The sequence below is a fragment of the Limulus polyphemus genome, unplaced genomic scaffold (assembly GCF_000517525.1).
Source record: "Limulus polyphemus unplaced genomic scaffold, Limulus_polyphemus-2.1.2 Scaffold155, whole genome shotgun sequence".
Classification (NCBI taxonomy): Eukaryota; Metazoa; Arthropoda; class Merostomata; order Xiphosura; family Limulidae; genus Limulus; species Limulus polyphemus.
In genome coordinates, this window is record NW_013665765.1 from 858,674 (window position 1) to 871,424 (window position 12,751).

Genomic DNA, 12,751 nt, shown 5'->3' on the forward strand with positions numbered 1-12,751 from the left:
CAACGAACTACAGGGGATAACTGAGCTTTGTATAACAATGAACTACAGAGTGGTTCTTGATATTGATATTTTATAGCAATGAATGGCTTGTCCTTAGCTCAGCTAAAATATTATATATTGCAATTATTCTTTAAATTAAATTACTGTTTGTTTTTTCGTAAACACAAAGCTATTTAATTGGCTATTTGCTGTGCCCGCCGTAAGTATCGAAACCTGGTTTTCTAGCGTTATAATTCATCGAATTTTCCACCGAGCCACTAGAGGGAAGGGGCGGGCTAGATTTCTCAATTAAATTTTGAAAACGTTTCATTTGAGTATCTGTTAATTCAGTCTTTTATTATTGTTTTTATTATATAGCTTCAGTTTGAGGGTAAAAATCGATCTTCAAACAAGACGCGTTTCTGAAATAAGCTTCAAAAAATCAGTATTTAAATCCAGTCTATTTTCACTTTATGAAATAATTATTTTCTTGACATATACGTTTATACCTAAGTCTTATTTACTAGAAGTGTTTCCTAATACGTTTGTTTGAAGTTAAGCACAAAGATACACGATGGATTATCTGCGAGCTATCCACTATCGAAACCCGGTTGCTAGCGTTGTAAATTCGCAGACATGCCGCTGTGCCACTGGGGGACATTCATAATATGTAATAGCAACGTTTTTTTCGAGATTTAACTTTTTGAGCACCCCTCAATTTTTAGTTCATCATATATCGATATAAAATATTTTACATTTTCCTCCTGAACATTGATACTCCCGGAGTATTTCATAAGACTTTTTCATCTGGAATATATTATGAAAATTTCTTTTCTAACATTACCTTTGGATCGTAAACTGTAACTGAACATTTTTAAACACCATCTTCTACTTTCTGTGCTTAAATTCGGTCTACGGTTCTGCTTTCAACTGTAAACTTCTGACAAATGAACGAATTGTTTACGCTAGTCAATCAGCGTTTCTTGAAAACATTTCCTCGGGGGAAAGAAGCAGATGTCGAAATCGCATGTCAGTATATTTATACAAACTTCTGTTAGTGAATAGCCTTATGTTAAGCCGAAGGTCTGTAACTAGTATTTCAGCAGGTTTCGTGCCAATTCAATGAACAGTTAAAATAAAATGCCTTGAAATCCAACTGTCTTTACATTTAATACTTTAAGTAACATTACTATTACTTTAGTGAAAGGCTGATATTTTTGTGTGCGTGTGTGTGAAATTTGAAGAATGTTTAAAAGGATAAAGCTAACACTGAGAGCAGTGCTTAAAATGACATGCTTTGAGTTATTAGGCAAGTTGGTGTTTCTAGAAAATACGGATAGAGGCCTGAGGTGAAATTACGGAGAACGTATTTTTCGTGCGAAACCAAAGAGGTGCAGATAGGGTATATTGCAGCAGTATAAATCTGTTTTTAATTATTTATTCATATAATTTTTGCGGTATGCTATATCGCCATTTCTTTCTTACCGGTATGCATACCACCCCACTTTTACTTTTGACTGAAATTTCACTGGTTTTTCTCGTGACTACTTACCACTAATACACTTTTTCAGTGTTTCCCTTACGCTTAACCTAACTGAGAGCCTACTATCCGCCGATAGAAACACATGTAATACAGTTAAATATATAAATGAAAACTATAAACATAGGTTGAAACAAATTTAAATATGTATACAATCCTACGGAAGTATAGTAACATTGTCCACTTATAGAAACACCATCCGCCTTCGTAATACAAATAAGTTTATAAATGAAAACTACAATAAAATGAAATATTTTGTCGAGAACAATTTTAGTGTTATGCTAAATCAATTCAAAAAATACAAATAATAGTTTTAAATGCAATTGAGCAGTACTCAACTTAGAACCACATTTTGTCACCCACTTATAGAAACACCGTTCACCTTTGTAAGACGTACATAATTAAATATATAAACCAAAACTACAAAGTTGTCAAGATTAAAATAGCAGGGCCCGGCATGGCCAGGTGGTTAGGCGCTTGACTCGCAATCTGCGGGTTCGAATTCCCGTCACACCAAACATGCTCGCCCTTTCAGCAGTGGGGGCGTTATAATGTGACGGTCAATCCCACTATTCGTTGGTAAAAGAGTAGCCCAAGAGTTGGCGGTGGGTGGTGATGACTAACTGCCTTCTCTCTAGTCTTACACTGCTAAATTAGGGACGGCTAGTGCAGATGGCCCTCGTGTAGCTTTGTGCGAAATTCATAACAAACCAAACCTAACAAACTAAAATAGCAGGTTTAATGTTTTACTTATAAAATGAAACTAATTGTGACAAAAACTTTTCAGTACTGATAACTGTAAACATAACATTATGCACATTAGATTAGATTGTTAATTTTAAGACTTTGATTGTTATTATACAGTTAATGTCATGTTGATCAACATCACCCTCTGGTGATTTGCTCACGAACTAACTGTGTGATCATCACCATACTAACGCGCTCTCTGGTGCGACTTCGTGGATTAGCAACACACACTCTGTTAGGTAACACTCGAATTATGAAGTCACGTGATATCTCCTAGCAATGAGCTATTTGGCAGTAGACAACTTCCGTTGTCAAGTGTCTTGACGGCTTAGCAACGCCCCTCTGGTTCCTCTTTGTGGAACTATGGCATTATTGTCTCTACCCCTCACCCTATTGCCTAAGGCAGCCAATAAGTGCGCGCGTCCAGAGTATCGCTCTAACTACTCACACTAGGTAAAAAACGCCAATCAATGTTCAAAAGCAGTTTTGATACATGCAACTTCACCGTAACTTTACATTGGCTGTGGTTGTCACATAGCATTTTTTGACTTGAAAGTTCCCAATCGTTTTGATATAACTTACTCAATTCTTATTTTATATGTGTGTATATATAATAAAAAGACGATATGCAAAGTCCTTTGTAATTTATATTTTATCCGCTTTGTAAATTCACTGCTTACTCTTCAGTATGTAAGTTACCGAATAAAACTAAAAAAATGTATACTACACGTACCTAAGTCTACAAAAATTAAGATCGATATGAATTATACTTTATACAATGTATACGTGTTCAACAGAATATGCCCCTTTTGAAAAGTCCCTTTTTTACATAACTCGTATGATTTATGAACATCACTTAAAACAAATTTTAATATTATGTAACTACAAATTACATCCTATTCAAGTAAACTCTAAACAGATTAATAAAATACTTTTCATAAGTTAGCCTCTTTAGTTATTCAGCGAAAACCAAAAGGAAAAACTCAAAAAGTATTGTAATTTTTCAAATTTTGATATGTTTACATATAGAGTTTTCACTTTACCCACAAAGCTTGGGTTGGACCCGACTCATAATTTTCCACTACGAAACGAAATATATTGATAATATTGCTAATCATAAAACCACTAGAAGCAATTATAATAGTTGGCGTGGACATTTATTCCCAAACACTAGAATACAATACCCGCACACCGCTGTGGGGTTTATAGTCCCCCTCCTGATTCACAGAGGCCCCAATATACCAAACAAGCTTCTCCATTATCCCCAATAGTTTCTATACCTATCCAAAAGGGAGTTCGGACACACTCGCCCGTTATATTGGTACGTGTGGTATGCCACATTTGGTATCACTAGCTTGCGAGTGGGTTACGAACACAGTTTTAAACGTTTCGTCCGTGATCTCGAAGGGGACAAAAATATAAATCCGATGTCAGATTCGGTTTCAGCAACCCTGAAAACCTACTCCTAGACCCTTGTCATTCCTAGATAACCTTCCGGGCATGTTTTAGTTCCTCTTATTACCCCAAAACCTACTCCAAGGTAGGTCTATACTCCTAACAAAAGCCCCCATTGAGAAATGTGTCTGTTGTTTCTGAGCACGTGCTAAGTTTGGTCCCGCTATATTTTGAGTAGGGGTATGAACCTAGTTTCAAATATGGCATCCTTGGTGTTCCGAAACAGGCCAGGAACACAAAATTCGATGCCACATATGAGTTTAGCGACATTGAAAGTTTACTCCTGGATCACATCATGCCTGGGTGACATTCTGGGGCATTTTAATCCCCTTGATACATTTTCGATAGGAGCTACGCAATATAGAAAAGAACACCCCCTCAGTTCGCCTGCCAAGTTTGATCTTGCTAGTTCCAAAACTGTGGGAGGAGTTAGTGGATAAACAAATTCGCAAATACATATATGAAGTAATATAGGTAGAGTTTCTCTTGGTCATTTGTGTTTACGAACTTTCATATGTAATAAAGCATTTAAAATAAACCTGATTTATAAAAACATTTTCCACACAAGTACTTAGTGGTGAAGATTTATAAAATGAAAATATCACGAGTCACCTGTTTTTTCAGAGTCATTATAAGTACAACTCTTAGTCATATTACACATTAAACTCGCATTCTCATTCTATAAACAGAATGAACGTTCATTTCAACCAGTCTATGTCATTATTTAAACTGGAGGTGACAGATAGAGATATTAGGAAATCTAAAGAGAATGCTATAAATATTGTTATTTCATTTGCTAATATACAGTTAAAACAAATAGTAGATAAGAGTTGAAAGGTGTTTTCAGAGATAATAAAACCATTTTATCACGAAGACAGCTTAAGAATTTGTATAGTTTATTGAATAAGCCTAAAAAAGATATTTTTCTAAGGAAGGTATATTTAACTGTGAAAGAAAAAAATGGGATTTATGTAATTTAAGTTATATTAAAATTACATAAGAAATAAAAAATAATAAAGATATATTGTTTTTATTAATAATTTATTAAATTGTAATTCTAGAAGTGTATTTTTTTAGAATGTGTAAATTATGGTGAATATATGTTAGTGCAATATATATAATTTAAAATTAACGATGAATTTATATATGTCCCATGTTAGACTTTACAGAAGCAGCTCAATATATGCCAGCAAACATTTTAATAAATTTATTTTGAACAAAATTTCAAAATTCTGAAAGTACCATATTCTCATGTGTTCCCTTTTGGGGCGTATAATACAAAACATAAAAGATTAATTTTTTGAAAAATATTCAAATATTTTTTGGCGCCACTTTAAATAGATAGATGTGAGAGGGCAGAAGTCACAGTAACTGAGTAAGATTAGGTGAAATTGTGTAAAGTTAAAACACTGTTACGTCTCGGTTCGTTAATTAATTTTCCGTAACTTCATTCCGACGAAACTTTAGCGACACAAGTCCTTACTTAATAAAACTGGTTTATTCTCTCCGAATACAACTTTACGATACACTTAATTTCAACAGTCGTGCTATAACAAATAACAGTGTAATGAGTAATTGAATGTATGCGGACAAAATATTGTTGGCCACGTGAGATATAGCCTCCGTCACGTTGTGACCGTCTTATACATATACAAGACTAACACATTCTTGAAGGAACAGGATATTTCTAGAAAACGTGGCGTGACACTAGTCACGTGACTTCGCTGACGCAACAATACCATTACTTGAAATATCAAAAAGGATAATAAAATAGGTAAAAGGTGTATTATGTATTAAATTATTGAAAATTATGGAAATAGATAGTGTAATTAAAATAAAGTTTTAATCAAAATAAAAACGAATAGAAAAAAAATCATATTTGTTCATTTTTAACTATATTATTTTTTAGCATATTTTAATGTATTTTACGTTTGTACATTTCTAAAATGTGTATTAAATTCGGGTTATTTATGTTTAGTTAAAAAGTGATATTTTAACATTTTTTGTTATAGACTATTTGTCTAATTACATCCTGAAAAGTGACCTTAGAAATCACAAACGAGTAAAAAAAAATCTTAACAAAGAAGAGAAAAAACAGAAGTATTCAAGGATTGTAGCGTTTAGTTATTTGTATCCACAAGGTGGAAACTTGTATGTGTTTTGGATATATGTGTATGTGTGTGGTATGTAGGCATACAATGTTGCACTACTTTCTATAGTAACATTCATTATACCAAACTATTGATTATTTGATTTCGGCATTGTCATGGCGACAACACATGGCCCAAGGTGTCTAACAGTATTTTGTTATGGCCAACTTAGCCCTTCGTTCTTTTGCTAGATGTCTTCTGCTTACAAGGATATTTCAGTTTATCTTGAGCCTGGGTTAAAACTAGAACTGAAATGTCCTTTGCTGGCAGAACTATGACATCAATTAAAACCTATAGCTTGCCAATGCTGTCAGACAATATAGGTGACGATGTGAAGCCGTTCCACTGGATAAAGAAAGCAAGGTGATATTCAAAATCTCGGCACACTTTCTTTGTTCCGTTCTTCTTGGCTTTCTTAGTGACTAGTTCGACAGAGATTCTTCAGTAGAGGCGATCGTCCATTTGTCTACGCAGGTACATACACTGTTTTTTACGAAAAAGAAAATGACAAATTTACATATCAAATTTAAAATCATCCCTCATTTTTCAAAAGAATCGTTTAATATCAAGTGTGATCCAATTCTAAACAAGTTAAGCTACGTTCTCTATTTTCCCAGTTCTGGTAAGCCAGGTTCCTAACATAATCAACATATACGATCTTACTTTGTTGTTGTTGTTGTTTGTTTGTTATACAATGGGCTATCTGTACTCTGTCTACCGCGGGGAATCAAACCCCAGATTTACCGTTGTAAAACGTAAGCTAACCACTAACCCACCAAGGGACGACGATCATACTAACGGTGAACTAAGAACCGAACTTAATATTTACAACATTGCCATTTATATAATGCGTGGGAATCCTCAATACCCGCGGTTGTAATTAGTTCTCAAATCAGTCAAAAGATGAGGTTATGAGCTAAATATTTATACATGAAAAAAAAAAAACTCGGAGCCATTCTATGAGCCTAAAAACGTATTATGCTATTGTTTTGTTTTTATTGGATTTAAAATTAGTCTCGTTGTTATTTCCAAAGTTTCGCTCTTTAATAAGCTTATTTTGTCCCGATCCACTAATAAATACTTCTAAAAAGAAATTTAAACAATGCATTACAAGTCGATATCGATGTGTTAAGCAATAAAAGAGTTATGCCGAGTTTAGGGTTAATTGAATTTAGTTTTTATATTAACACAAGATCGTAGGTTACATGTATATCCAGAAGACCAACCACACTCGTCTCAGCTCACTTGCATTATCATCATCGGATCACATTAGTTTTTAATATTTATTTAGAGTTATGCAGCATTGCTCATTAATACTCTGTACCTTGATACGTTCTGTAACATGGTACTCTCTGAAACTTGGTTCTTTCTACGACTTGTTTCCTCTGTTCTTGCTACTTTCTGTAATTTAGTTCTCTCAATATATTGATATACTCTATGTAACTTGTTACCATCTGATTAGTAAATCTGAAAATAAAGCATTTTAACACTCTTTCAATCACTAAAGTTACTCCTGATAAGGAAACCGTATATTAAGTAGAATGAAATAAAGATAATTGAAGCATGAAAGGTTGAAATAATTTACTGCTGAGAAATTACTATGAGAAAAATATGTGATAATAGCAATATCAGAAGTATCCTTTGGTAAGCTTAGTTATGACATCTCAAAATTCATTATATTTATTTCTGGATTTTGGTTGTTGCTCAGGAATCCATTAGTTGATCATTCAAGTCTACATTTTAGGAATGGTATATTTGTGTAGTTCTTGCCAATCTGTATTCTCATGGGTTTCTTGAAATCTAGTAACCATAAAGTTAGCTTTTTCTGGCTGTTTGTCCGATATTCTCATAGGGTTATAAAGCTGTCAATAACATTTACCTAGGTTTAATGAACTGAATATGGCGCATTTCGTTATTCATGCGCCATTTTTCTGTGAGTTTGTACTATGTCTGAAGTATATGGAAGTGGTTATTTTATTTTGGTTTAATTTATTTATGTTTCAGAAGAGTTCTAGTAAAGATTTCAGAAGACGAATAACTAGCTGGCTTATTGGATGTGCAGGGTCTAGCCTAAGCTATAAATGGGCTGGCGCTGAAATGTTTGAGAATCCCACCACACTAACCGATTATTGACTACCTGGTAGCTGTCAAGCTGTCAGGAAGTGAGTCTACTTTAATGATGATGCTCAATACATCAGTGGAGCCAAACATCCTTGAGACACAGCTTCAGACTTCAACTCCGAATGTGACACCAACACTGATAATGTCAGAAACCACGGAGATACCTCAACATGGCAAGAGGACCTTCAGGTATCCCGTCAAAGGGTATATAATCACCAAGTATCACCATGACCAGATATGTATAAATATCTCGTGTGACCACTACATCTTAAGACCCACGAAAAGTTTCCTGGGTCTCTCAAGCTCCAAGAATGTTTGAGTCCATTGCTTTTAACATCCATACCATCACCTAGGCCACTGGGTTTCACATTTACTGTACTGACACTGTCAACGTATAGCTTCAACATCCATGACCACAGCCCCCTCAATGAGATCCTTTTGTCAGCAACTCGAACGCAACAGTACATTTTACTTCAACTAGCTATTGTCAAACAATATGGCCAAGTCCCGGCTCCCCAATTGACTCTCTACAAGAGAGAAGGGCCAGGTGTTGAAGTGGGGGAACGCCAACTTCAAAACTCGAGGGAAATGCCAGCGGTCGAGATCAGAACTGGCCAGAGTCGAAAGATTTTGGAAAGAGACAAAAATATCATCCAGAAAACAACAGCTGCCAGCCGTAAGTCGACAACTGGATTCGAGTACCTGCTGTCAGTACTCCAGTATGGATGGGTGGATTTCTATCTTTATAATCTTGTAATTTAGTTTTGTAACTTGACTCTAATTTCACTTCCCTTTATTCTCTCTTCTCCTTTTTTTTTCGGTTTATATTGGATTATGCAGGAGCGTATATTCTCATATTTTGATTTATTTTAAATGTATGATTCATATTAAATTCTAGTATATACTGCACTTCATGGATTATAAGATCACAGACGTCTTTATATATGTATAGTTACTACTGTTGTATTTCAGTTTAATGTGATTTATGCCAAATAAATTGAAATGTTGAGGTTATTTTGTGTACTTTTTTGTTTTATTCTTTGCTAAAACGACATATTTGAATTAAGAAGGATTGTTCTATTTTGAAGATATCATCGAGGGTTTTAACTTGCGTTTATGTTATTTTAACATGTTATGCTTTTTATCAACTGTTATACCACTTGTTAGGTTTGATGGGATCGTGCTATACTCGCACTTCGCTTTCCCTCCAGTTTTATTGATGTATTAAAAAGTTGTCAAAAACTGCATGAAAAAAAAGAAGAAAAAAAAAATAAAACTTCGAAGCAAATACCTTCATACATAAGGCAACTTTCTAGCATTGCTGTTATGAATCTAGGTGTAAGAACATCGGTTGGGGTTAAAAGAGGTGAGAAAGCGGACGGTTTTTGGTCAGTCCCTAAGGGATTAGGGAATTACAGTCTATAACTCGTAAGAAAATTGTTCAAGGGAGCAGCTGCCTTTCTAAGTTCAGTCGGATTAGAAGCTACAATAACCCCCTATAATTATGAGACGTTGTATTCCGATATAAGGGAAACAGGTGTGTTCAGAGTGGTTTTTGAGAAAGAAATATTGAAAGATATAAGTGTAACAAGAGACCGGGTGATGTGAGAGAAAACGAATATACCGAGAGAGGCGAAACAATATGCTGCTAGTAAGAAACAAAACCTTGTTTTAAATCTATGTGTTATTGATTATAGTAATAAGCTGAAATTTGTTATGTTTAAATTTGTATGCATCAATTCTTGATGGAAATAATATAAAGTAAACTCTTTGATATTGAATAAGTTTTCTTCCAAGACCAAAACATACCAAATAGAACTCGTGAAATGAACAATTGGGACAATCTGTAAAAAAAAACGCATTAATCATAACAATATTTGCACTATATATACAAGACCAAAATATTTCATAATATTATATGAAATACACTTAAGCATACTATAAAAAAGGAATAAAAAATATCCACACACATAACATATATTTATGCACTGTTGAAAAGCCCATCAGCCGACGGCTCAACGGCAAAGTTTGAGGGCTTATGACGCTAAAACTCAGGTTTCCATAGCCATGGTGGTCAGAGCACGAATATCAAATTGTATAGCTTTGGGCTTAACAACAAGCAAACAAAGAAATTTTGGTACATTTCACTTTGACTTCATTTGAGGAATGGTGATTTAGTATGTAATATCAAATAGCCTATATTATTTTACAGCTGAAAATATTGTTAACAACTACGATACCCAACTGATTAGAATTTGTTCTAATTATTATCAGTAATATAGTTTGAGCATTATATTTTTTTTAGCTCTGCACATTACTGCGTATATATATTTAGTTCTGCACATTACTGCGTATATATATTTAGTTCTGCACATTACTGCGTATATATATTTAGTTCTGATCTATGTAGATAACTTACTTTTTTCAGAAGTCAATATTACCTGCATTTTATTATGTATGGTGTTTAGGAAAATCTGTTCCATTTTTTGGTTTTAGGTTTTAGTTATATTCGCCTATTTTAGTATGTATTGCTTACTGTATCCAATATCACAGGTTTTTTTGCCTATTTTTGATTTTGGTATATTTGACTTTTAATGAAGGGTGTCTTTTACTTTTGTATTTTTTATATAATATTAAGAGACTTGTTTTACTTTGTGATTCTAATTTTAAAATGCATATTTCATTTTGTATGTTAATTTGATTTTTGAAGGGTTATATTGCTGAGCTGTATTTAATTTTGATGTTATGCTTCAATTTGATCTTAAGTTTTAATTTGTAATCTTTTGGTTGTAAAGTAATGTTCCGTGTTCTTTACTTATATGTTTTTATTTAAGCATTTTATAAGGACGATGGTAAGTAACATTGACTAAAGTGCAGGTTCATTTAAATTCATGGCCAGGTGGTTAAGGCACTCGACTCGCAATCTCTGGGTCGCGGGTTCGAATCCCTGTCCCACCAAACATGCTCGCCCTTTCAGCCGTGGGGGCGTTATAATGTGACGGTCAATCCCACTATTCGTTGGTAAAAGAGTAGCCCAAGAGTTGGTGATGACTAGCTAACTTCTATCTAGTCTTACACTGCTAAATTATGGACGGCTAGCGCAGATAGCCCTCGTGTAGCTTTGCGCGAAATTCAAAAACAAACAAACAATTATTTAACTTGATTTTAAATTTTAAAATTAGGAGCAGCCTGAAGATGAAAGGGAGGCAAATTGTGTAAAATGTAAGAATACTAAGTATTTTAGATCACTTTATTTAAGTCTTTAACTTCATCATTATTTTCTCGAAATTTTAATGTATACAAGGTCAGAAATATCGGTGTGTTGACGATCTTTATTCCGGCGCCTTTACTGGAGCTTTCAGAGATCTCTGTGAAAAATATTGATAGTAATTGTTGCAGATTGAGAAAACAAAACATTGTATATAACGCTGTACAACGCTACTCTTCTCCGTGCGCGTGCACTTCCGTCACTGTTCAAAAATAAAAGATTCTACAATCTTAAGATATCATTTGAACTTTCAGTAAAAACTGCCGCTGCTGCCTTTAAACAATAAGTTCTACTTTACAGTAATATTTCTTCTGAGAAAGCGCAAGTGATACTATTGGGGAATGAACCAGAACATTAGCTAATTATGGTATAAAGTATTTAGCCATTTTCTCGACCATTGTTCTATTATATAAGGCTTCATACAATTTGTTTGGGTGTCCAATCAAGATTATTTTCACTCTGTTTTACACTGTGTTCAGTCTTTTTATTTACTCCAAGCTCTTTCAAAACCAAGATACATATTTACTCTGTATAACATTTTCTGTCGAGCCTCTCGTTATACACGGCTTCTACCGAAACTGACGAGGAAAGCATACCTGGAAGCACTACTCAAGCTAAAGGTTAAAGTGCCAGGTCTAGGAATCCGAGGGTTCATGGTTCGCAGCTCCTTGTCGCAAAAACACACTCCGCATTTTGAGGTCATGGATGCAATATACAAATGATGATAAAACTCCACTGTTCGGTTGGCGGTGATTGTTGTTGATTAAATGCCTCCACTCTAGTCTATCAGTTAAAAAAAATTAAGAATATCTATGACAAATAACTCTTGTGTAGCTTTACGCGGAAATTTTAAACAATCTATCTAGCTACAGTTTCTGGGACGTAATAACAATCTCTGGAGCAGTGAATAACGTATTCACTAGAAATATAATTTTCAATACATCTACTTATAAAAGTCAAATTTCGAAATTTTGTCCAGCTTAATCGCAGTGTTGGTTTCAAAATGCTGTGTTATAGACACGGCGTTTCTGTTGTAGTACCATTTCAAACCGACTTTTTTTGTCTAGCTTAATCGCAGTGTTGATTTCAAAATGCTGTGTTATAGACACGGCGTTTCTGTTGTAGTACCATTTCAAACCGACTTGTTAGGGGCCCTTTTCTATGCAGAACATTTGATACACAAACAGTAAAGTTTATTTCAGTTTAGTCTACGGAAGTCAATGTTTAGCTACTGAGTTAATAATAGCTCAATGAATATATTCGGAATAAATTAATCGAATTTGAAAAGTTTCAAATAAATCATAAGTGCAACATAGACAAAACTGCCAAAATACTATAGGAAACAGTCCAACTGAAAATGAAAACGACAATACATATCCCGGTTTAACTTTTTCACTGTCGGTATAACATGATATAATTTAAAGTATTTTGCAAAATGCTACAGACAAACAAACACTTGATATATTAAAAACATTATCATCTGTTTGTGTC